This window comes from Geotrypetes seraphini, chromosome 3, assembly GCF_902459505.1.
Source record: "Geotrypetes seraphini chromosome 3, aGeoSer1.1, whole genome shotgun sequence".
Taxonomy (NCBI): domain Eukaryota; kingdom Metazoa; phylum Chordata; class Amphibia; order Gymnophiona; family Dermophiidae; genus Geotrypetes; species Geotrypetes seraphini.
The window spans coordinates 30,408,335-30,433,325 of NC_047086.1; the positions used below are offsets into that span (position 1 = coordinate 30,408,335).

General features: G+C 43.5%; 1 protein-coding gene across 1 annotated transcript in view; it reads right to left on the bottom strand.

Moving 5' to 3' along the window:
• BACH2 (BTB domain and CNC homolog 2) overlaps positions 1–23,494 on the bottom strand; it is a 491,078-nt gene extending 467,584 nt beyond the window's left edge. Inside the window, exon 1 of the mRNA XM_033939441.1 lies at positions 22,982–23,494. The gene's annotated coding sequence lies outside the window, so the exon portion shown is untranslated. The remainder of the gene's footprint in view (positions 1–22,981) is intronic.
• Positions 23,495–24,991: the final 1,497 nt, after the last annotated feature.

Below are 24,991 nucleotides of genomic sequence, written 5' to 3' on the forward strand. Positions count from 1 at the left end.
TGGAACGACTTCCCTATGAGGAAAGGCTAAAGTGGAGACAGCTCAGGGGCAATATGATAGAGGTCTATAAAATACTGAGTCAAGTGAAAATGGTAGCTGTGAATTGCTTGTTTACTGTTTCCAAAAATACTAGGACTAGGGGACATACGATGAAGCTACTAAGTAGTACATTTTTTTTAAAAACGGAGAAACTATTTCTTTACTCATCCTTTAATTAAACTCTGGAATTCATTGCCGGACAATGTGGTGAGATCAGTTAGTTTAGCAAGGTTTAAAAAAGGTTTGGATAATTTCCTAAAGGAGAAGTCCATAGACCATTATTGAGATGGCTTGGAGAAATCCGCTGCTTATTCCTAGGATAAGCAGCATAAAATCTGTTCTACAACTTGGGATCTTGGCACCCGGGTTGGCCACTGTTGGAAACAGGATACTGAGCTTGATGAACTAGTATTGCAATTCTTATGTTCTTATGTGAGCCAAGAATAGCATAATCAAGCCATTGTGACATCACTGATGAGTTTGACTCTTAGGCATTGGTGGAATGAGGCTTTATGACATCACCATCTCAGCTCTGGAATGTTGCTACTCTGTGGGTTTTTGCCAGGTACTTGGGACCTGGGTTGGCCACTGTTGGAAACAGGATACTGGGCTTGATGGACCTTCGGTTTCTCCAAGTATGGCAATTCTTATGTTCTTATGTGAGCCAAGTATAGGATAATCAAGCCACTGTGACATCACTGAGGAGTTTGACTCTTAGGCATTGGTGGAATGAGGCATTATGACATCACAATCTCAGCTCTGGAATGTTGCAACTCTTTGGGATTTTGTCAGGTACTTGTGACCTGGGTTGGCCACTGTTGGAAACAGGATACTGGGCTTGATGGACCTTCGGTTTCTCCAAGTATGGCAATTCTTATGTTCTTAGTCTAAATGGTACAGCAAGTTCAATAAATAATATCAAAAATAATAATAATAATAAAGGGGGTTTCTAACAATACACTAACCCTTAGTGGAGGAAAAGAATGCTGGCAACCTGCAGAACACTCCTCCCCGCAGGACTGCTGTGAACACAGGTCAAATGTGTGCCTTTATTTAAGTGTGATTACTTACACAAGCTACAGCGGTGTTACATGCTGACACCTGGATTGTTAAACAGCTTGAACATAGTATTTTTAAAATCTGTCCTTGTAAATGTGTGTCCTGCCCACACTCTGCTCATGTGCATGCCACTGAATATAACAACATGTTTACCGAACAGCACAGCTGGGAAAATGATCGTTTTTATGCATACGTCTTCACGTATCCACGTACATGGCTAGAAATCTAGGTGGCTCCTTTACCCCTTACAATGCAGAATCCTCTTAAAACCATTGCCATCGTTTCCAAATCAATTAGAACCACATACCTCGGAGGCTACAGTGTCCTGAGCTTTCATAGGCCAACGTCGGGCGTGTCATCACGGTCCCACCCCCCTCCCCACCTACCAAGTCCAGCTCTTGCACGGATAATCCTCAGTCGAGAGTCACACGCCACACATGTCCACCTTTAGGGCCCTGCTGCTCTGTGTGCCCCCTGCTCTGGGGGCAGTAAAAGGTCGGCAGGAAGGAGAGCATATTTCATAGTGCAATTTCCTCTTTCACACGTGAATTTAGGAAACATCTAAAAACATACCTGTTCTTGAAGTACCTAGGTAACGAATCCGTACAATCGACCCCATCACAATCTCACCCCCCAAATCTGATCCCGTAAACTGTTAACCACTAATCTCTAACTATGAATGTCCCATTCAATTTGTAGAATCTTTCTAATTCACTGTAAACCGCATAGAACTTCACAGTCCTGTGGTATATAAACTGTTATTATTATTATTACTAGCTGATGCCCCGGCGTTGCACGGGTATTTAATTATAGCAATAACACTGTAAATGGATTCAAATAAAGATACGTTACAGTGGTGAATGAAATTATTTTTTTACAGCTTAATAAAAAGTACAATATTCAAATTATAATGTGAAATATTTGACAAAATGAATACAATACAACTAACACAAAACGTGATTATAAACAACATTTTTAGTTTCACCTCCAGGAGCAAGAACATATAAATTGTTGGGTGAACTCACCCTTGAGCAAGCAACATAGAGTTGTGGGCCGAGAGACTCCCAGAACATATCACCCCAGGTAGTGAGGGATCTGCATACCAAGTTTCGTTCAAATCGGTCAAGCCGTTTTTGAATTACTGTGAGAATGGCAGCTTTTTACATTATTTCCATTGACATGAATGGGTGAAATCTGATTTTATGTTTGTAGCTCCGCCCACGTATGCAGGTGGGCCGCGAGACCCCCAGAACATATCATCCCAGGTAGTGAGGGATCTGCATACCAAGTTTCATTCAAATCGGTCAAGCCGTTTTTGCGTGATCGCAGCACATACACACACACACACACACATACATACATATATACACACATACATGCCTCCGATTTTATATATATAGATATTAGCTGGGGGAAAGTACTGGGTTATAACACAGAAATGTTAGTGCTTTTAAACGTTTTATCCATCTTCACATCATCCAGGGCAGAGCCAATGGGTAGGTAGATAGACTATTTGTATGCACTATATCCGTTCTATGCAGATCCCATTACTGTGAGAATGGCAGTGTTCTTTTGATTTTGTGCAGTGCTGTGTTGCATTATTTATTTTCTTTAAAATTCTGTTGCCTTTGCAGTGTCTTTTTTCATAGTTCTGCCCTCTTAAGGTTTTGTAAAAATCTGAAAACTTTTTTACATGACTTGTACTATTCATGTTATGATATTTTAATTATTAGTTGTTTTTGTACTTTTCCGTAGATTTTACAGCCTCTTTGGATGTAAATCGTCTTGACCCTTTTGGATATAGTGCGATTAATAAGCTGTGGATTAGATTAGGTACTCTACCATTTTCAAGTTGGTTTTACCTTTGAATGAACCATCACTGCCAGTGATCCAATACTGAGTTACAGCTTTGACAATTAAGTGATCGCAAATGGAGCGACAGTCCTGGGCAAGTGGCCATGCATCAGGTCGCCTTTGCGACCCTGAAAATCTTGAACTAACCACTAGGTGTCACACTTAAGCAACGATCATGACCATCTCCTTCCAAGGGTGAACAGCCCTGGCCAACCCGAGAACAGGAAGGCCTCACTTGGGAACTGAAACAGGCGCCTTCCTAAGATTACCAGACATCTGGGAAAACCCGGACATGTTCTCTTTTTTAGAGGACTTTCCAGATGCCCAGAGGGATCTCCAAAATCCAGCAGTCTGCTCGAGTTTTGGAAGCCCCGAGCTCAGGGCCACGTCTGGAGAGCGTCTGTGCAATCGCGGATGCCGATGCGATGGCATCATTCCAGACACGGTCCTGATCTTGGGAAGTTTTGTGTAGGGGTGGAACCAGGTGTCCTCGTTTTTAAATAGAGGAAAATCTGGCAACCCTAGGCCTTCCAGTTTCAAAGGAATAGAAGATGGGGTTTGATATACAGCCTTTCTGTGATTACAATCAAAGTGGTTTACATATTACATACAGGTACTTATCCTGTGCCTGGGCCAATGGAGGGTTAAGTGACTTTAGCAAGAGGCACAAGGTGCGGCAGTGGAAAATTAACCTGGTTACCCTGGATCTCAGACCACTGCACTAACCGTTAGGCTACACAAAGCTTCTGAAAGCAATCCCTTGCTTATTTAGATTCATCTATCCATAGGAGGAAAGTGAGATACTATGCATTGCTCCCTGTGGCCAAAATCCTACCCAAGCGTCACACAGCACAAGCAGCTGAGAAACAGTTGTAGCCAGAATTAAAACGGCACGGACTTTTGCTGCCACGAAAAGAAGAAATACAAACGTATAAAGCGCAATACCACAGAAGAAGGAACAAAGTCAAGAAAGGGCAACAGCCGTGATACAAGGCAGATAAGGTCCCAGTCTGGCCAGTTTATTTCCTGGTACAAGGCCACAGAACCCAGCAGAGCTATGGCTTTCCCTTCACACAGCCGACTGCCATTCTGAAGGCTCTTACATGTCTCTCTGCTGCTTTAAAGGAGCCCTTATCATAACAGACGGAGAAAAGAAATACAATTTTTCTGTTTCATCTCGCCCCCACGTGCTGATTAGCTGTAGGCAAGATAAGATAAGAGAGAGCAAGGCTTGAGCTGTGTACTCCATATCACTCAAATCCTACAATGCGCTGAAATCTAGGCTGTCTAAGGTGAAGGTGTATCTCAGCAAGCTGTGGCTCTTATCAAGCATATACCACAGTGGGTACAAATACATCTCTGCAGAACTGCTTTTGGTTAGGCCAGAGACAAATGTCACAACATGCAACATATCTGATCTTATCGAGTAGATAGGCACTCTCCCTCCCTCCCCCCTCCCACATTTCTTCTTCATAATGTATTATTTTCAATACTGGAAAATACGTTTGGATGTGTCTGGGGATACAACAGTAACGGATCTGCAAGCTGCTTGCTCTGTGGGTGTTTTCTTCTTTGCCAAACAGTTATCTTCAAATCCTTCAACCAACACTCAAAAATGATAAGAGATTATCATAGCTTTTGAGGGGGTCTTCCTACCATAAAGGCTAAAGTTGGATCTGCAGCGCAATGAAATTTTATTTTTTTAATTATTAGTTATTTATATACTGTCTATCAATGGCGGTTTACATTCAAGTACTCAATCATTTTTCCCAATCTGCCCCGACGGGCTCACAACCTTCTTAACGTGACTGGGGCAACGGAGGATTAAGTGACTTGCCCAGGGTCACAAGGATCAGTGCTTGCCTTGAACCCACAACTTCATGGTATTCAGGCTGTAGCTCTAACCACTAGGCTGCTCCTCCCTCAACCGGTAGGCCAAACTGAGAGCTTCCTAAATTTATCAGAAGGGAAGGGCTTGTTATTCCCAACAGGTACAGCAAAGGGAGTATCAGGCAATGTGTAGCTGGGGGTAAGTTTAAAGTTATGTCACCGGCCTGTGGGTGGCTCTGTTTCTAAAAACAGCTTGTTTTTGCAGTGAAATTCCACCTCCCACCAGTAGGTGTTGGTATGGTTCTCCTAGTCAATATCCTATCTGCACTATGGTTCTCAATTCCTTTCAAGGGCCATCTTGCTTAAGACCATTTTATCCTCCGATATATATTTGGGACTTCTCTGCTTCCTTTGCCAAAGCCTGGTCCTCTACCGTGTACCTGCCTGACCTCACCAAGTTCCTGTTACTCATTAAATGTCAGTTCCCTGCTGTGATTTTGCCTTGTTATGTTCCTGCTACAATCTATTCTGATTGGCCCTCCTGTAGTGTTTTCACCCCCCAGGTGTTGACCTTATGCATAACTGCTAGTGACTACCAAAGCCATACTGGGACAGACCAAAGGTACATTAAGCCCTGGATCATGTTTCCAACAGTGGCCAACCCAAGTTACAAGTACCTGGCAAGATCCCTGGCAAGATTTTCTGCTGCTTATCCTAGAGATAACCAGCGGATTTTCACAATCTTGGATATTCAGTGCCGGGCCAAATCCAGCCACTGGTATTGAATATCCCAGTCAAAGTTTACTGCCTCGAACTTAGCCGGCCAGCCACTGATATTGGTGATGACCAGCTATGTACCACTGAAACAACAATAATTTATTATTTCTGTAGCGCTACCAGGCACATGCAGCGCTGTACATTAGACATGCGAGAGACGGTCCCTGCTCGAAAGAGCTTTCAACCTAATTATGACAAACACAGAGGGCAGAAAGGGAGAGTCAGAACTTAGTGCTCGTGTCGGGAATTAGAAGGGGAGCAGATGAGGTGAAAATCGGATGCTTTGTTGTTCATGTTCCTAAAATAGCAATTCAAATGTTTACTAACCAGTTCAACAAAAAGGAGGGGAACAGAGCACGCTAAGTCCTAAATCATGACCCACATCACCTTGTCTGCGCTGGTCTCTCTCAAAAGACAGCTGAGGTGAGAAAGACCAGCGCAGCTCTGCCACAGTCCAGACATGCTATGTTACCATTTTCATAAATTTGCAGCAACAAAACTCAACAGCTAAAAAAATTTCTGGTCTTTTTTTTTTCTTTTACCGACAGGTAAAAATGCTCCTCTATAATATTTTCCGATCTTTCATTAAGAGAAGGCGGCTAAACCACAATCTGACACTTTGCAAGGTTTATATTTAGAAATGGCAACCCTTATCGATACCGATGAGTCATCTGTACCAGAGGAAACCGAGAATGCCCGCTCAGCTCCATAAGTTAGTCAGCGCGGTTTTTGGTTCCTTAACAGTTGGGAGAGCTGCATCAGCTCTATGAAAGCCCAGAGGGGCTCTACCTTCTAAATACGTTTCTACTCCAGGATTCAAATGGTTATCACCACTTTAAGGCAACAGTTTACGATCCTTTCAAGCATACAGCAAATTTTCTATCACGTTTCTCCAATGGTACTAAAGGGGTTATTTGAAATCTATCAGCCCATAAAATGTTTGAGATCGAAAATAGTATGAAGTTGAGTTTGGAGGGTAAGATGTTAGTCTCTCATGTTACGATCGAGGCAACAATGCTGTCTGCGGCTGGCGCCAAGCTCTGGAATGCGCTGCCTGGGATTCTGCGATTCTGTGACGGGAGACTGAACTTTAAGAAAATGTTGAAAACGCAATTATTTCTCAATGCCTTCCTGTGTTAATGCTATTTTCTGTTAATTCTTTCCCGTCCTGTAAATGTTTTTCTGAGATTTTGTCTTTTCATCTTGTAGGATGAATTTAAAGGAAGGTTTTAATAATGATATTGTTAGTTAATGTTTTATTGTGTTTGTCTTGTTGCAACATGTTTAATATTTCTTAAGTATGTATGCATGTAATTTTGTAAACCGCACAGTGTTTATGCAATATATAAATTTTTAAATAAATAAATAAAATTAAAAAACCGAGAGAAAGACGAGCACGACAGGGGAGGACTGCTGAAAAGAAGAAACAGCATGAAATGTAAAACCTATACAGCAGAGCTTCCCAGTCTGTGGGTCAGGACCCCAAATAGGGTCACAAAACCCACATTTCAGGTGCCAACCTGGATTGGCATAGATGCATCATTATTCTGCACTTCCAGTGCATCACACAATTTTATTTGGCTGCCATCGGGGGGGGGGGGGGGGATCACGGTCACAAAAAGATTGACAAGCACAAGGCAAGAGCTGCATGCATGCCTGTAAGAATTTTTTCATACAGCTCAACTCATAATTCAGCTTTTTTTTTTTTTTTTTTGCTTCTGTCCCAACTTTGTGGAACTATTTTCCAAATGAACTGTGCCGTGAGCTTTCTTATTCTAAATTTAGGACTTTATTAAAGACTTATCTTTTCGGATTGGCATTTTCTTATTCTTAGGTTTTGATGTTTTTACCTTTGAAATTTCTATTTTTATTATTATTTTTTTTAATCTTTATTCATTTTTCGACTTATAAGTGTGATAACATATCCATACAAATAACCATAAATATCTCACTTAATAATCAACAATGATACATATAATATTCTCTTATCTCCCCCCTCCCCACCCTTATCTATCATATAATCAATACTTATACAACATGTAACAATAAAAATACCCTCCCTCCCACCCCATAATTGAACTTGTAAATTTAAGGGAAACAAGATTTTTCTAATCATTACAATACTTTGTTAATGGCTCCCAAATATCTTGAAATTTCCTGAAACAACCCTGTTGTATTGCAATAAGTCTCTCCATTTTATAAATATGACATAAGGAGTTCCACCAAAAATTATAATTTAATCTATTCCAATTTTTCCAATTATATGTAATTTGTTGAATGGCAACCCCAGTCATTATAAGTAATAATTTGTTATTATTTGTAGATATCTGACTTTTTGCTCTCATTGCCATACCAAACAGCACAGAATCATATGATAATGCAACAGGGCGAAATTTCTATTTTTAAAACTGTAATTTTGAGAAATTAGTTCCTGCAACAACTATTAGACTTTTTGTTTTCTTCTTCTTCTTTCTGTCCTTTTTAATACTGGCGTTCCTTTCTTTGTTGTAGCAAAGAGCGTTATATAAACACTAACAAGCATAAACATAATACAAAATTAAACACACACCCCCACCTTTTAGAAAACCGTAGAACGTTTTTTAGTGCCGGACACGGTGGTAACAATGCCAACGCTCATAGAATTCCTATGAGCGTCAGAGCTGTTACCGCCACAGCTGGCACTAAATCCATCTCTTCAACTAAACGGACAACCTCCTCCTAGCTCCCCTTCCTTATCTCTTTCTCTCCTTCCACTCTCCTGTTCCCTGCTCCCCTTCCTTTAACTCCTTGCTCCCCTCCCGCTCCCCCATCTCTACCCTCCTCTTTTCTCCTCCCTTCCCTTGCTCCCCCTCCCTTTCTCTCTCTACGTCTTCTCACCTGTCTCTTCTTCGAATAGAGGAACAAAAAGAGGCACTGGAGATGTCAAAACCAACTAATGGTCATGAGTCTTTTATTCAAAGTCAAACATCTAGAAAATGTAAAAACAAAGTCCCGACTAGGATCCAAATTTCAGTGACTACGTTGCCTTCCTCAGGGGACAATAGTGAACTTATGACGTACACAATGTGAAGTGGAGATGCCAACACGTTTACACGCAGTGATCGAAGTACGTCATAAGTTCACTATTGTCCCCTGAGGAAGGCGACGTAGTCACCGAAACTTTGATCCTAGTCGGGACTTTGTTTTTACATTTTCTAGATGTTTGACTTTGAATAAAAGACTCGTGACCATTAGTTGGTTTTGACATCGCCAGTGCCTCTTTTTGTTGCTCTCTTCATTGTAGTCCGAGGCTTGGTTTCTTCTTTTCTTTTCCTTCTTCTTTGAATGCCTATAATTTTATTGTCCTGTAACTTTATTGTGAATGTCAATTGTAACCCGTTCTGAACTCCCGGGAGAACAGGATAGACATCTAAACAAATAAATAAATAGAGTTTTGTAAAAGAGGTTGGGTTAGAAATTTATATCTTGGAACCCAGTCAGTGGCCCGCCTAGAGGCTAAGGTCAAGGCTCCTAGCAAGGGAGCAGCCCAGGGGTTGAGAGCGTAGCACTGTGCTCGGATAGGAGTTTGGTCTCTGTTAGGGCTGCTAGTGTTTGGTGTACTACAGAGGCAAGACAAGGTGCGGCACAGAAGGGATATTTCTCTGGCCCTGGAGGCCAACAGAGGCTCCCAAACAACTTAGGAGGCGATATTCAGCCCGCGCTGGGCAGTGCTCTGTCCACCCAACACCAGAACTCAACCTAGATTTTCAATGCTGGGCCACTGCCAGCGGCCAGCATTAAATGTCTGCTTTTATTTTTACCTCGTGCTCACTACTGGGTGATGTTAAACTTGTAGGTACGTCCTGAAGGTTCAATACTAACAAACTGCGTATAGGGCACCCGTTACTATTAACATACTTCTTATTCTGACAAGGTGCTCAGAACCGAAAGATGGTGAAAAACCTACAAAGGGGACAAGTCCCTAAATGTAGTTTTAAAAGTCTATCGTTGCACCGTACTCAGTCAGAGAGACTTGAAAAATCTTGAGAATGGCATTTCCAACCCCTCAATGGGAATCTCCAATCCTTTGTAAATACAAAAAATAGTACTTAGCTTGAGTGAATAACAAAATTTGTAGCAAAGCTGTCACACTGCAGCGGGTTCTGCTTTTATTTTTAGCACCTTAACCGGTTATGCCGACATTTAGCTTTAACCAGTTAAGTGCCTTAGTGGCTGAAAATAGGCCTGCTATTTATATGGTCTATTTTAGCCACTAAACTTAGCTGGTTAGGGGCTAAATATCCACACCTAGACAGTTAAATGATATAGTATACCTAGTTAGCAGCTAGCCACAAATATTTAGTGGGAGAGAGTCAGCTATCTCTGCTGAATATCCGCGGTTTGTGCTGTTATGCTATTTAACTGGCCAGGAGCTATTCCTGGCCCGTTAAATAAGAGGGGGTGCTCAAACGTTGTAGAGAATGACACGGTGACAAAATTCATCACCGTTCCCGTCCCCACAGATAACCGTGGGAAATAATCCCATGTCATTTTCTAGTGTCTGTTTCAACCTCGGTCCTTCTACACCAGCATTCTTCAAAGCCAAGCTTGCGGGTCAGTGGTTGTGGCCATTCATACTCTGATTCTTATGTGAGCCAAGGATAATGAAGCCATTGTGACAATCACTGATGTGATTGGCTCTTAGGCACTGGTGGAATGAGGCATTATGACATCACAATATCTACTCTGGATACCAGAGACTGTCATTCTGTAGTGTCTGTTTCAACCTCGGTCCTTCTACACCAGCATTCTTCAAAGCAAAGCTTGAGGGTCAGTAGTTGTGGCCATTCATACTCTGATTCTTCCCTCTCTCCTTAAAGAATGACATGAAGATTGTTTACCGCAGTTATCCGCGGGGACGGGAACGGTGATGAATTTTGTCAGCGTGTCATTCTCTAGTTCTCAGCCCAACCAAGAAAGGAATGACGTGGAGCCATGAAACTTACAAGTTATTCCACATATTCACACCTAAGTTCAACACACTTGGCATTTCGGGCCAAATTCTATAAACGACGTCCCAATTGTAGGCGGCCAACTGCTGCCTAACCAGCCAAACGGGACACACTTAAAAAAAACACAAAAAAACCTCCTGGCTGTTAAAACTGTCCTAGACATAGCCCGCAAATATCAAATACAGATTCACTCCTTCGTGGATGACATCCAACTGTACCTACCACTAGGAGAAACTCATGACGCCCAGATCACGAAACTCCTAAAGTGCCTCTCGGAAATCAAAAACTGGATGTCCGTCAACAAATTACAACTAAATGCCTCCAAGACGGAACCCCTTTGGATATGCAAAGAAGTCTGCAACCCCACCCATCCCTCGCTGCCCTAGAACTCAACTACCATAACTGGAAAAGATCAAGCGTGCAGCCTAGGAATACTCCTCGACACCAACCTATCGCTTTCCGAACACAGCCCTCAGGTGGAATCTTCCTCATTTTACCACCTGCGACATCTCCAAAAATTAAGGAACTACTATTCTGTGTGTGACTTCACTCAGCTACTCTACGCCTTAGCCCTCTCCCGCTTGGACTACTACAATGCGCTATTCAACAATTTCACGGCGAAGAAAGTATATCATCTCCAGCATGTACAAAATACGACAATCAGGCTTCTAAAAAAACCTCCATGCCCGCAACCCCGTCTCCCAGACTTTAGCGTTGGCTCACTACATGCCTGTAGCCAAACGCTGGGTCTTTAAGGGCCTGATGCAAGCACTCAAATCCTCGCACAACTAACAGGCCCCTCCACTCCCAGGATGAAATACGCCTCAAAATGGCCCCTGGTCATGCCCTTCAACTGCAAAACGCCAAGCGACGGTCTGACTCCCACTTCATACCGAGCCACTGGAATCGACTGCCCCCGCAGAGCACATCCCTTGAAGGACTCCTCAACTTTAGGAAAGCAATAAAAACAGACCTGTTCACCTAACCCCCCTGCCCACAACTAATGGATTACAAAGAAATGTATATTGGCACTACATCCTCAGTATGTGTTACGTTAGGGAAAAAAACAGACTGAAAAATTTTGCAGTGTAATTATGGCAAATTTAACCTGTAAACTATATATTATGTATATTAGTATTAGACCCCTAGGACAAAAACTTGTGTCATAAACTTGTACTGTAATTATGGCAAATCGTAACCTGTTAACTATAAATTGTGTATGTTTAACCTGTAACCCTTTCTGAGCTCTTTGAGGAGAATGGGATAGAAACCCGAAATAAATAAATGTCTAGGCAGGGTCTAGCCTGCCTATTGAGAAGGCCACCCCCATGTAGTATGGGACAGGAGAACCCCACAATAGAGAATGACACGGTGACAAAATTCATCACCGTTCTCGTCCCCGCGGATAACCGCGGGAAAAATTCTTCATGTCATTCTTTAAGGAGAGAGGGAAGAATCAGAGTATGAATGGCCACAACCACTGACCCTCAAGCTTTGCTTTGAAGAATGCTGGTGTAGAAGGATTGAGGTTGAGATAGACACTACAGAATGACAGTCTCTGGTATCCAGAGCAGATATTGTGATGTCATAATGCCTCATTCCACCAGTGCCTAAGAACCAATCACATCAGTGATGTCACAATGGCTTGATTGTCCTATACTTGGCTCCCATAAGAATCAGAGTATGAATGGCCACAACCACTGACCCTCAAGCTTTGCTTTGAAGAATGCTGGTGTAGAAGGATTGAGGTTGAGATAGACACTACAGAATGACAGTCTCTGGTATCCAGAGCAGATATTCTGATGTCATAATGCCTCATTCCACCAGTGCCTAAGAACCAATCACATCAGTGATGTCACAATGGCTTCATTATCCTTGGCTCACATAAGCACAGCCACTGACCCTCAAGCTTTGCTTTGAAGAATGCTGGTGTAGAAGGACTGAGGCTGAAATAGACACTAAAAAATGAAATGGGATTATTTCCCACGGTTATCCATGGGGACGGGAACGGTGATGAATTTTGTCACCGTGTCATTCTCTACCTCACAACTCAAAACAGTATGAGGACCTAAACGAGCACGATCTTTCCCAGGTGCTAATGGCGTTCCTTGAAGATACGGCAACCAAGAGCGCGCAGATCCAGGAACCTGCACAGTAAAGGAATGTGGTTGCCCTGTTAGTCCACTTTAAAGGTTACCAAATAGAAATAAACCACATTAAAAAAAAAATAGGGTGATCCTTTTTTATTGGGCTAAACCTAATAGCAGTCATATCGGAGGGCATGAACATGTAAGGCTAACTGAGTGTAGACACAGCCAGACATGTGGGAGGAAGCAGCTTGAATAGCTGGTACAGCAAAGAGGAAGGTTGAGTAGCTCATTCCTATGGATACAGTAATGTTGAAGAAAGAATTTGAGGAGGAGGGTACTGTAGGCAGCCTTTCTTCCCAAATTTATTACTACTATTTATTATTTCTATAGCGCTGAAAAGACGTATGCAGCACTTACATTTTAACATACAATAGACGGTCCCTGCTCAGAAGAGCTTACAATTTAGATGGGACATTACAGGGTTGGGGAGATTATGGCGGAGGAAATGATACAGTGGGTCTAAGTATCGGACAGCAGCGAGTGGGCGTTAACAGTTGAAAGCAGTTTCCAAAAAAAGTGGGCCTTTAGCTTGGATATGAACACTGCCAGGGACGGAGCATGACGTATTGATTCAGCCAGCCTGTTCCAGGCATACGGCACAGCAAGAAAGAAAGGACGGAGTCTGGAGTTGGCAGTGAAAGAGAAGGGCGCAGATAAAAATTGTTTTAATAAGTTACGTCTTATTAGATCCTTATCAAAAGTTTTAAAACCTGAAGCTCTTAATATTCTCATTCATTCATTAATTATTTCTAGGCTTGACTATTGCAACACTTTATACCATGGTATAACCCAAAAAGAAATAAGAAGATTACAGTTAATACAAAATACAGCAATAAAAATTATTACTAATTAAAAAAAAATATGATCACGTTACACCACTTCTATAAGCAGCACACTGGTTACCAATTACACTTTTAAAAGTCTTTAAAAGTAATAGGGACCAGATCTACTATTTTCTCGGTTATAGCACCCCAGCTCTGGAACAATTTACCAATATACTTACGCAATGAATCCTCTTTAGAAAAATTCAAGCGTTCTTTAAAAAGTTTCCTGTATAAGGATGCCTTTGAGATATAGATAGTATAACTTACCAATCATTAAATCTCTTAGATCCTAATTAGACCTACGCATAGGCTGCAAATTTATTTTCTTTTTTCCTATGTTTATTTCTGCCTTTATATCTCTTTTTTTTTCTTTTTTGTTACCCACCATATGTTTTTTTTTTCCCTTAAATGTTTCTTCTCTTTCAAGATTGTAGTTCATCCCCCTCATCTTCTGTACCAGTTATTTATCAGTACGTATATATTTTGTATTAATTGTATAAAACTGTTCTGTTTTGTCCCCTATTTTTAAAATGTTCTACGCATTGAAATATTTGACATTGCGTGTACAACAAACCTTAATCCTCCATAGCCCCAGGTACGTTAGATAGATTGTGAGCCCACCGGGACAGATATGGAAAATGCTTGAGTACCTGATTGTAAAACCGCTTAGAAAACCTTGTTAGGATAAAATCCTAATAAACTTAAAACTTAATAAAACTTGAAACTTGATAAGAGGGGGCTTGCCCGATGAGCTGAGATCACGGGGGAGGGGAACATAACTCTAATCTGTCCATTAAAATCATGACGAGTGAGACGGCTGCTTAGGATTTTCGGAGAAACTGGAACAGCCACATCCAGACTTACTCAAGATTTACTCACTTCAAAGCAGCTGGAAGTGCTTAACTCAGCACAAATTACTCCCTTCCCCCCCAACCCACTCCTAACAACAGTGACGTGATGTACTCAATATTAAGCGTGCCCAAACTCCACCACGCTGGCATACGTGCGCTTATTTTCTGGAAAGCGAACAAAGTGACACGAGAGGGGCTTTGGAAACTTTAAAATTAGGGCTGATGCAGGTGTACCGAACACACGCAATCACGGCAGTTTCCCCCCAAGAATCCTTTAGGCAGGTCAATAACGTTTTTTGATAATTCAGCGCAGCGTTTTGAGCCGAAAACGCAGAGGAAGTAATCGCCCACCAGACAGGTGTAACTCTGGGGAAAGGCCGAACAGGAAAAGGACCTGGGTGTACTGATAGATAGGACCCTGAAACCGTCGGCGCAATGTGCGGCAGGGAGGTAAAAAATATGTTTTTTTTTATTTTCCCCCTCCCCAGAAAAAAATCGCGATTATGTGAAATCGCGAGTGCAGAAACCGCGAATGGGGAGGGGGGAAGTGTATTCCCAAGCTGGTATGATAACCCAACCTTTTAGCTAGTCACTACTTTTCCTGGACTAATGCAGCTTGTTGTGTTCCCCAAAGACCTTCATTTCATTACTGTAATGCATATTCATATGTTATGTTCTTTTAATACAGGTTAAAGGACAAATAATGGGGCCCTTCTCCTAACACTGTGGCAAAAGTGGCCTTAGCATGGCCCTTACGCAAGTCTTTCCCACACATTAAGGCGGCTTTTGCCACAGTCGGAAAATGGTTGATTTTCCCATTTCCCAAATTAATGACCATGAGCAAACTTTGCTAATTGGCACATTATTTAATTAAGTTGCATGGGCAACTCAAAGTGTCATACATGGAATTCGGGGGGGGCTAATGATTTTTTTAAATATACCCCGTAGTGTGCAATAAAAACATTTAGGGGTCCTTTTATAAAGGCGCGGTAGCGGTTTAACGCGCAGAATACCGCGCGTTAAACCGCCTGCCGCGCTAGTACCTAACGCCTCCATTGCCGCGGGGGTTAGCGCGTGATGAAATGTCCAACGCGCTAACCCCCGTAGCGCGCCTTGACAAAAGGAGCCCTTACTGTATAACAAAGCCAGTAAAACAACAAACTAAAGACATCACAAAAAATATTGTCAGACATCAATATAAGCCTTCACTTTGTCATATTTATTTATTTCAGATTTATTAACTGATTTTTTTTTTTTTTTTAGAGATTCACCAGAAGCGGTTACTATTCAGATGTACCATCCAACTAGAGAAATCTTTAAGTTAAATTTCGGTTAATTCTGTCTGCAAACTCTAAGGGCTCCTTTTACTAAGGTGCGCTAACGTTTTTAGCGCACGCAGAAGATTAGCGCGCGTTAGCCGAAAAATTACCGCCTGCTTAAAAGGAGGCGGTGGCGGCTAGCACGCCTTTGTAAAAGGAGCCCTAAAAGTCAGGTGCTAAAATGCTGGGCACTAAGAAAAATTCAAAAAGAAATGGGGGGGGGGGAGGGGGGTTTTCAGCATTTTCTTAAACGGATTCTACTCTTAGCTGCTCTTATGTCAACTGGTCCCTTTTAAAAGGATAGTGCGGAGATGACCATGATGGTTCATAGACAAAACCGCCGAAGACAAAGGCACGCGCCGACAACTGAGCGCAAGATGGAAGCGCGCGCCGAAGAAAAAGAGTGTTTTTAGGGGCTCCGATAGGGGGTTTTGTTGGGGAACCCCCCCCCCCACTTTACTTAATACAGATCGCGGCGGCGTTGAGGGGGGTTTGGGGGGTTGTATCCGCCCTCATTATACTGTAAACTTAACTGTTTCCCTGTTTTTTAGGGAAAAAGTGAAGTTTTCAGTAAAATGTGGGGGGTTACAACCCCCCACAACGCGGCGCGATCTGTATAAAGTAAAGGGGGGGGTTCCCCCCCATCCACCCCCGTCGAAGCCCTTTAAAACAGTCATTTTCTTTGGCGCGCGCCTCCACGTTGCTCTCAGTTGTCTGCGCGCGTCTTTGTCCCAGCGCGCTTTTGACCTGACATCGACCATGAGGCTCTAGGAGTCTAAATATTGAGGGGTGTAAGAATGAGGGTTTGCCTCAAGCACCTACTACCCCGACAGTCCTACGGAAACAAGTCGCAATCCGTGGTCTGCCACTAACCAGCTAAATTTGGCATTCCAGCCACAGACTGCTGAGCCACAGCAATGTGTCATCCTGGGATTCCTGATGCTGCCAACAAAATGTGCAGAATGCACTTCTCAGCTTGTGTTTAACCCAGTAACTTAAAAAGGTCCGAGCCGTCCGCCAGACTGCCACTGTCCCTTCTTGGCAGAGACTGAGAAACTGTGTAATATCCCGGGGTGGGGGAGAGGGGTTGTTAAGATCCTGCTGCCTGACATTGTCTCCCGAAAATAAGATTCCAGGTTATGCTAGGACTTCTGGCCAAAATAGGAGATTTAAACGTCTTGTGAAAAAAAATGTTATATACAGTGGTGCCTCACACAACGAACTTAATTGGTTCCAGGAGCAAGTTTGTTATGCGAAAAGTTCGTTATGTGAAACGCGTTTTCCCATAACAATACATGTTAAAAAAAATAATTCGTTCTGTAGCATAAAATATGCTAAGATGACATAAAAAAAGATAAATTTTTTGTTATTATTTTTATTTAGATACATCTAAAAACATAATTGTTTTTTAAAACAACACACATTTTTTAAATTTAAAGACAGACTAAGTAGAGTCTAATTTTACAGTGAGAGAGGGCAGAGTCTCAGCGGCAAAAACTGGGACTTAACTGTTCATTTTTTTTTTCTAGCATCGGGGAAGCGGCGAGAGTAGCTCCGCCCCCCCCAACGCATCAGCAGTAGGCGCCGGGCCCCTGCGAGCCGACGGTCCGCCACTGCACAGGGAGCCAGGCGGAGAGAGGGCAGTTAAGCGCAGTGCCTGCGCGGAAGGATGCAGCTCGGGCGACTTCGTTGTGTGAAACGAAGTTCGTTGTAGGAAGCAAGACATGAAGTTCGTTGTGCGCAGCGTTCGCTGTGCGAGGCGTTCGTTACGCGAGGCACCACTGTATTTTCAATGGCATCCTCGTCTACCTTCCGAGCGAAAACAAAGGGGGAAAATATCCCTGTTGATCTGAGCCCTGCAGAGCAGCAGGAAGAGCTAAGCAAGCGGCATCTGGAAGAAACTGGCCCAACAGCCTCCTGCATGGAAGAAGAAAACATGGGAAGATCTCTTGGGACGACACGAGAGAGAGCGAACCCTCGGCTTAAGCGCATCCCTTCACCAAGAATGCTACCACCTTCTTAGGATCTAAAGCTTTTTCCAAAACACAATACAGTAATTGTAAAGCCACACTGAACAGACCGAATAAGGGCTACAAACGTCATAGCAGACGAAAGTAAAGAATTGGGGGGAAAAAAAAACACCATGCATTGCCAAGGATAACTATGCAAATTGTAACCTGGAAAATCTAATTGCTTGCACTAGATCCCTACTTTGTGTCAGGTTGGGATGCAGCCTATGTATCGCCGACTTGTTCTGTGATTGCGTCAGATTGTAATCTGTCAACTATGTAATATGTACGTTTAACCTGTAAGCCGTCCTGAGCTCTTTGCGGACATCACAATACCTGGTAATATGTGTCGTCTTCCAGTCAATGGGGGGGGGGAGAACTGGGGGGGGAGCAGGGGTAGGATGGAATAGGTCATATAGGATGTATATTGAAGGAATGATAGAACTATGTATGTTTATTTCACAATTTATTATAATTTGATTAATTACTTCAATACAATGTGAATAGGAGGGGGAGGGGAAAGGAGATGGGGGAGTAGGGGGGTTGATATGGGTCATATAGAAATATATTTTGGAGGAATAATAGAAATATGTACGAAAATATCATAATTGTGAATCTATTTGGAAATGAAAATCTATTTGCATTATATTATATTTCCTTCAATAAAATGTTATAACTTAAATAAATAAACACAGCTCTTGCAGCAGATCAGGACTGTGTCAGCTAAGCGCCCGAGAGTCCCAGCAGGGGCTGAGCCAGACTCGTGAGTCAGCAAACAGCAGCGGTAGCGGCTCGGAAACTGCTGACACCCTCGAACGCCTAAAGAGCCCGGACAAGCCCCGCCCCCTGCCTCCAGAGTCCGGCCCACTCGCCTCCGCGCGGCTGCCGCTTGCCTGCTTCGCACCCGCCGCCTAGCACTTTGCAACGCGGAGAGAGCAGCGTTCATTTGTTTTCTTCGGGGGGGGGGGGGAGATTGTTTGTTATGAGGTTGTTGTTTTTTTAATTGGTCCTGACAGCTGCATTCAAATAGCATGCAACTGTTTTTCCTCTCCCACCCCCATCTGAAGCATGAAAAAAAGGAGAAATCGTTGCTGATGGAAACCACAAGAAGTGCACAGTCACAGACGAGCAGTTCCTGTTTTGTTTCAGAGGGGGGGGGGGACTCCTTGTAAGCCCACATAACCCAGACGCTAAAAACACACACACAGATGGAAACTGTTTATTCCATCCTATCTCTTTGTGTGAATCAGAATAAAGTAACGGCCTCGAAATGACCCACCAACAACTGACGAGGCTCAGGTGCAGCTCGCAGCAGACAAAACTAGAGGGGAAACCTACGCTGTAACCAGCTGGGGGGAGTTGGGGGGGGGCAATTCTTAAACCCACGCAGAGCACCACTACTGCAAGGGACGACACATTTCTGCCATCTGTGATTAGCTTCCTTCTTAGATGGTCTTTATAGGGGGTGGGCGAGTTTTCGGTCTGCAAGTGGGGTTTTCATTGCAAACCGATTTGATCTCATGAAAGACTGACTGGCAGACCGGCTTGGACCGTGCAGAGCTTTCCCTGCCGTCATCTACTGTGTTTACGGATCTGTTAAATCAGTGGGCTCCAACCCTGTCCTGGAGGACCACCAGCCAGTCAGCTTTGCAGGAGAGCCCTAATGAATATGCATGAAGGAGATTTGCATGTAATGAAGATGACAGGAATGCAGATTTGCCCCGTGCATATTCATTAGGGCAAGGATAGGGAACTCCAGTCGAGAGCCCTATTCCAATCGGGTTTTCAGGATTTCCCCAATGAATATGCATGAGATCTATTTGCATGCACTGCTTTCAATGCATATTCATTGGGGAAATCCTGAAAACCTGACTGGAATACGGCTCTGGAGGACCGGAGTTCCCTACCCCTGCCCTAATGAATATGCAGGGATTAGATCTGCATTCCTATCATCTTCATTACATGCAAATCTCGTTCATGCATATTCATTAGGGCTATCCTGCAAACCCGACTGGCTGGTGGTCTTCCAGGACAGGGTTGGGGGGGGACCACCGGTCTAGAGTATAGAAACCGGTGGGAGGGCTAAGCCAGGGGTGTCCAATGTCGGTCCTCGAGGGCCGCAGTCCAGTCGGGTTTTCAGGATTTCCCCAATGAATATGCATTGAAAGCAGTGCATGCACATAGATCTCATGCATATTCATTGGGGAAATCCTGAAAACCCGACTGGATTGCGGCCCTCGAGGACCGACATTGGACACCCCTGGGCTAAGCAAAGCCTCCCTCCCCCTCGCCTCTAGCCCAAGGGCTGCTTATAGGAGTCCCAAGTCTCCCTGCACCTTGAAAAATAGACGCGATTAGGCAAGGATTAGTGGACTGGCTGCTTGCCAAATAGGTGAAGAGCACAGATCTAGTTTAGCGGGTACACTGCTCGGTTCCAGTTTCAGGATGATGAACTCCAGCCCTGGTTTTACCCGCTACTGCATATCTTTTTTTTTTTTTCAACCATACATTACAAGAAAATAAACCTCTTGTCACAGAAATACGGTAGGCGTAATGTTACTTCACATTACATCAAACTGAACAATAATTTTTAACCCTTCTTAGACCACACTATAATGGGGGGAGATTCGGCAGGAATAAAAGAGAAATTAGAAGTTACTTTATCCAATGAAGAAAAATAAAATTATTCAGGAACAAGCTTAACACAAACGATCTGCCTGAATATCTTTCTATAAAGTCGCACGCAACCGGGTCACTTCTATCCCGGTAAAAACCAAATACAGCCTTTTTTGACTGTCCTCTACGTGCATGTAAAAACCTCGAGCCCCTCCGATCGCTCAGTTCCCGGTATTTGCTTTCTCCTCAAAGGCAAAATAAACTGCAAGCTTGGTCGTAGCACCCTCGTGGCATTCAGCTTCAATGCAAAAAAAAAAAAATCAAGGAAGTCACAACGGCCACCTCTCGTTTCATAAATCGCGTGTAAAAGGCAGCATCTGACTAGGGCACGCTTAATACAGTAGCGGTGGAGCCAAGGAAACCATGACCGATACGCGTTAAAAAAAGCTGAGTCAGGCTTTCTAAATCTTGACCTGCGCCCAAACAGATCACCTTAGGCATTCATTTTCAGCCCATTCACAACTGCCTTATATAGCCCTAACGAGCAGTAGTACAGTTTTGCACCCCCACCCCCCTCTGTAGCTAATTGCACTCATTAATTTTGGATTGCTGGTAAGACGCTGATATTCAGCAAACCTTTCTCCATCATCACAAAAACTCGTGCGACCATGCAAGAAAAAAAAAGAAAACCACAGCTTTTTTACCTCGGACGCCCATTTGATATCGAAAAATGGATGACGTCTATACAATTTTTATCCCCCTATACATCTCACAGATGCATTCCAAGTGCAGAAATGACGTCATGACAGCTTACTTTGAATGACAAAACACATCTGGTGACACATGTTTTACAATTCTAGTAATTGTCTATAGCTGAAGCTATCCATAGAACTCCAATTAGTATGTAAGCTTTCTATTTAGACTTATTGTATTGTATTAAGACTTATTGCTATTCGCTGACTGTCCAGCCTTCTTTCAATGTGAACCGCCTAGAAGTCGCGGTATAGAAAAATAAAGTTGTTATTATTATTATTATATATGTATTTGAAAGTGCCAACCACACGAAACGATCCCAAGCAGATTAGCACTGTATTCCGGTATATTTAAGGGCATGAGAGAGAGAAGAGTTTTTAGACTGGGTGGCAAAAAGTTCCTCGCACCGGAGGGTCCTGTGATTTCAGAAACCAGCGAGAAAGGCATTAGCAGAAGCCCAAAATAGCCAATCCACAAAAGGAGAGGGACGATTTCACCCTTAGCTGCTTCTTCCGTGGCAGTCAGCCCCCCTTCCCTCCCCTCCCCCCCCCCCTTCCTGCCTGCTGCATTTTAACTCACTTGAGAAAATCAGTTAGCATAAGCACAAAATCATGACAGCATTTTCCGAGAGGCTTTTTTTCACGACAAGTGACACATCATTTTGGGGACCAACGCTCCACTGCCAGCTGCAAAAGAAAAAAAAAAAGGCTTTGCCAGGCCCCTGCACAACAGGGGGTTTGCCTTGTTTGCTGGAGAGATGGTGCCAAATAGTGTTTGATTTTATTATTTATTTTTTTGCACGTTATTTAGATAGTCCGATCTATGATCTAGGTTCCAAAGAGAGCAGGAAAAAAAATATATATATAGGCTGCAGGACTCGAGAATGTTTTCATTGTTTGTTTCATGTTAATTTTCCAGATTATGCAAAAAACTGCTCTGGGTGATTTGCTTTCAAAGCCGGAACAGTTGGTCCTGGAATGCGATAATTTGGGGAATTTTTTTTTTAAGCCGAAGTCAGAGTGAAATCTCAAAAATAAACTTAAAAAAAAAATAAAATTTCAACCTGCAGTTTAATAATATAAACATTGATCCATTTTCTTATCTAGCACACATCATCCGGAATTCCACCAGGGAAACACCAATCTTGCACCAGATTTGTTTGGGGGAGGGGGGGTTTCTTTCACAAAAAAGGACGGAGCAATGTATCCTGGAAGGGGGGGGGGAGGGAGTGGGTGATTTAAAAGGATCAGAAATGAAAACAATCTTTAAGGTAAACTGCCAGCCAAACTCTGACACGTTCACATCCGCATTGTAAGGAACCAAGCAAGAGGATTAAAATGTGAAGAGGAGGGGTGGGGGGGAGGGGAAGATGAGAGGTTTAGCTCGGGTCTGTCTCGATGCAAAACAGGCCCTGGAAATCTGACAGCTGCTTTGCAGCAGTTGCAGTACAAAACAAGAGTCATGCCTGGCTGGTTCACCCCTCGCTTCTCTGCTGCTGCTGCTCTTCCTAAACATCCATCAGAGCGCACAGACACACACACCAGTGTATCCGCTTTTCTGCAGCCAGCCTGGTCCGCAGTCTTTACTTACAATCAGAAACCTGACAGCAAAGACACCGGCCTCATCTGCAGCAACAAAATTCCAGCAGCAGAAAGAGAAAGGAGGGGCGGCAGCAAAAGAAGCCCCTCCGCGGCATTTCCGAAGTGCCCCCCGAGGAAATCCAGCAACATCATCTGGAAACCGTGAGAAAGAGACAAATCTCTTCCCCCCCCCCCTTCTCTCTTGCACAGCCCTCCATTTCACTTCAAAAATGCATTCTGCCTCCAGCAAAAGCCCCCGCTCAGGAACAAGGCGCGCAAACTTCACCCCCCGAATGAACAAGAAAGAAATAAACGAGCCACCTACTCACCCTTCAAGTAACTTTCCAGGTTTCTTTTCTCTTGCTCCCTTTTTTTTTTTTTTTGGCGCTCGGAATCGTATTATTTTGGTTTCAAATAATTTTTTTTTTTTTTTACCCCGAGACAACTCGTCCCCTTGCGATTTGCTTTGCTCAGTGCCTCTGAGGGAAGGCTCTCCGGCGCTATTTTCCCGGTTGGCTCGAGGAGAAGCATGCACACAAGGCTGAACGCGTGTGTGTGTGTGTGTGTGTGTCGCTCAGGCTGTCTTGTCTGCGCCGTACACGGCTAGGCTTTCCCTCCCGCCGCCGCCGCCTCGTTCGCATGCAGCACCTTCTCTGTTTGTTGCCCTTCTGGATGGAACGCCCACTCGCTCCTCAATCGCTACATTGTTGACATTCGGAGACTGACGTCACCCCCGGCCCCCATTCACAATAACTTTACATAAAACGAGCAGGGCAGCGGCCGTTAGGGGCCGGGGCCTGTACGTCGCGAGAGTAACGTAAGGGACTCCGTGAATAGCGGTTCCAAACTCTTTCTTTCTTTCGCTCCCTCCCCCCCCCTCCCCATTTCGTCTTCCTGTTCCTTTCTAAAGCCATTTTGCTGAGTAGAACTCGCAGGCACGCGCCGTAAGCTCACGCGCTCTCTCAGCTTTGATTGTCCCTCGCCGGCCTTTGAGCTTTTCGCCGTGCGCGGATTGGCTCGCGGGGACTCGGGGGGGGGGGGAGAGGGGGAGGGAGGCACTGAGTGGCCCTCCTTTACAAATAAACTAACTAAATAAATGAAGGGTTTGAATACGTAACTTTCGCATCTAAACTATTGTATTGCATTTAGACTCTTTGTACGATATTGTATTTAGACTTAATGTATAGTATTGTATTTAGACTTAATGTATAGTATTGTTATTCAGCCTCACGGTATTGTATAGTATCGTATTGTATGTGGATCTATTGTTTTGTTTTGTACTGTTTTAAAACCTTTAATATTCGCTGAATGTCCAGCCTTCTTACTATGTAAACCGCCTAGAAGTCGTCTGACTATGGCGGTATAGAAAAATAAAGTTATTATTATTATTATTATTATGATTTGTAAACGTTTGCGGGCATTTTGGAAAATTTGACCCGCGTGCGAGGTCATCGTACTGCCTTTTTGCGCGATATTGCAGATAGTCATGTTTAAGATTAAATACAGCGGGTTTTGAAGATGGGATACATATGAGGCTTTAAAAAAAATATATTTTAAGGTGCTCTTATTTTTGGCTTTGTAAAATTAACTGCTGCCTAGTTAAAATTTAAATATTTCAGTATTTAGCTTTTATTAATCTTTATGTTCCCCCCTTTATGAAAGCATGCAGTTTTTTTAGATCCTTAAAATTATGATTTTTTTTGGGTTTTTTTTTTTTGCAGTTTTCGTGCAGGCTGATTACATAGGGCTCCTTTTACGAAGGCGCGTTAGCGCTTTAACGAATGTAATAGTGCGCGCTGAACCGCCGGACGTGCTAGCCGCTACTGCCTCTTGAGCAGGCGGTAGTTTTTGGGCCAGCACAGGGGTTAGTGCGTGATGAAAAGTTGCATACATTAAACCCGCTAGCGCAGCTTCAAAAAAGGACCCTATAGACTCGGGGTTTCTGCAGAATTCCCCACCCCTGCAGAACATGTATCCCTACAGGCCTGTGATTCACATAAGCAATCAGGTTTTAAGCTGAAGAGGAGGACGTGAACCTGTGTGCATCAGTTACCTCCCTGCTCTTTTTGTCGCCTAACCTGTGTGGTCTGTGGTGGGAGTCTGGGAGAGACAGCAGAAGAGATGTTGGCTCTGTGTGCACCACAGGGATGATGGGCAGGGAGGCAGGGCAAGGTGAGTATGCCATGGAGGAGAGAGGGAGGGAGAGCACAACAGAATGAATGTGCCATGGAGATGGGGGCAGGAGGGAGACCACAATAAAATGAGTGTGCCATGGAGATGGGGAGGATGGAAGCAGTACAAAATAAGTGTGCCATAGAGATGGGGGAAGGGAGAGCAGA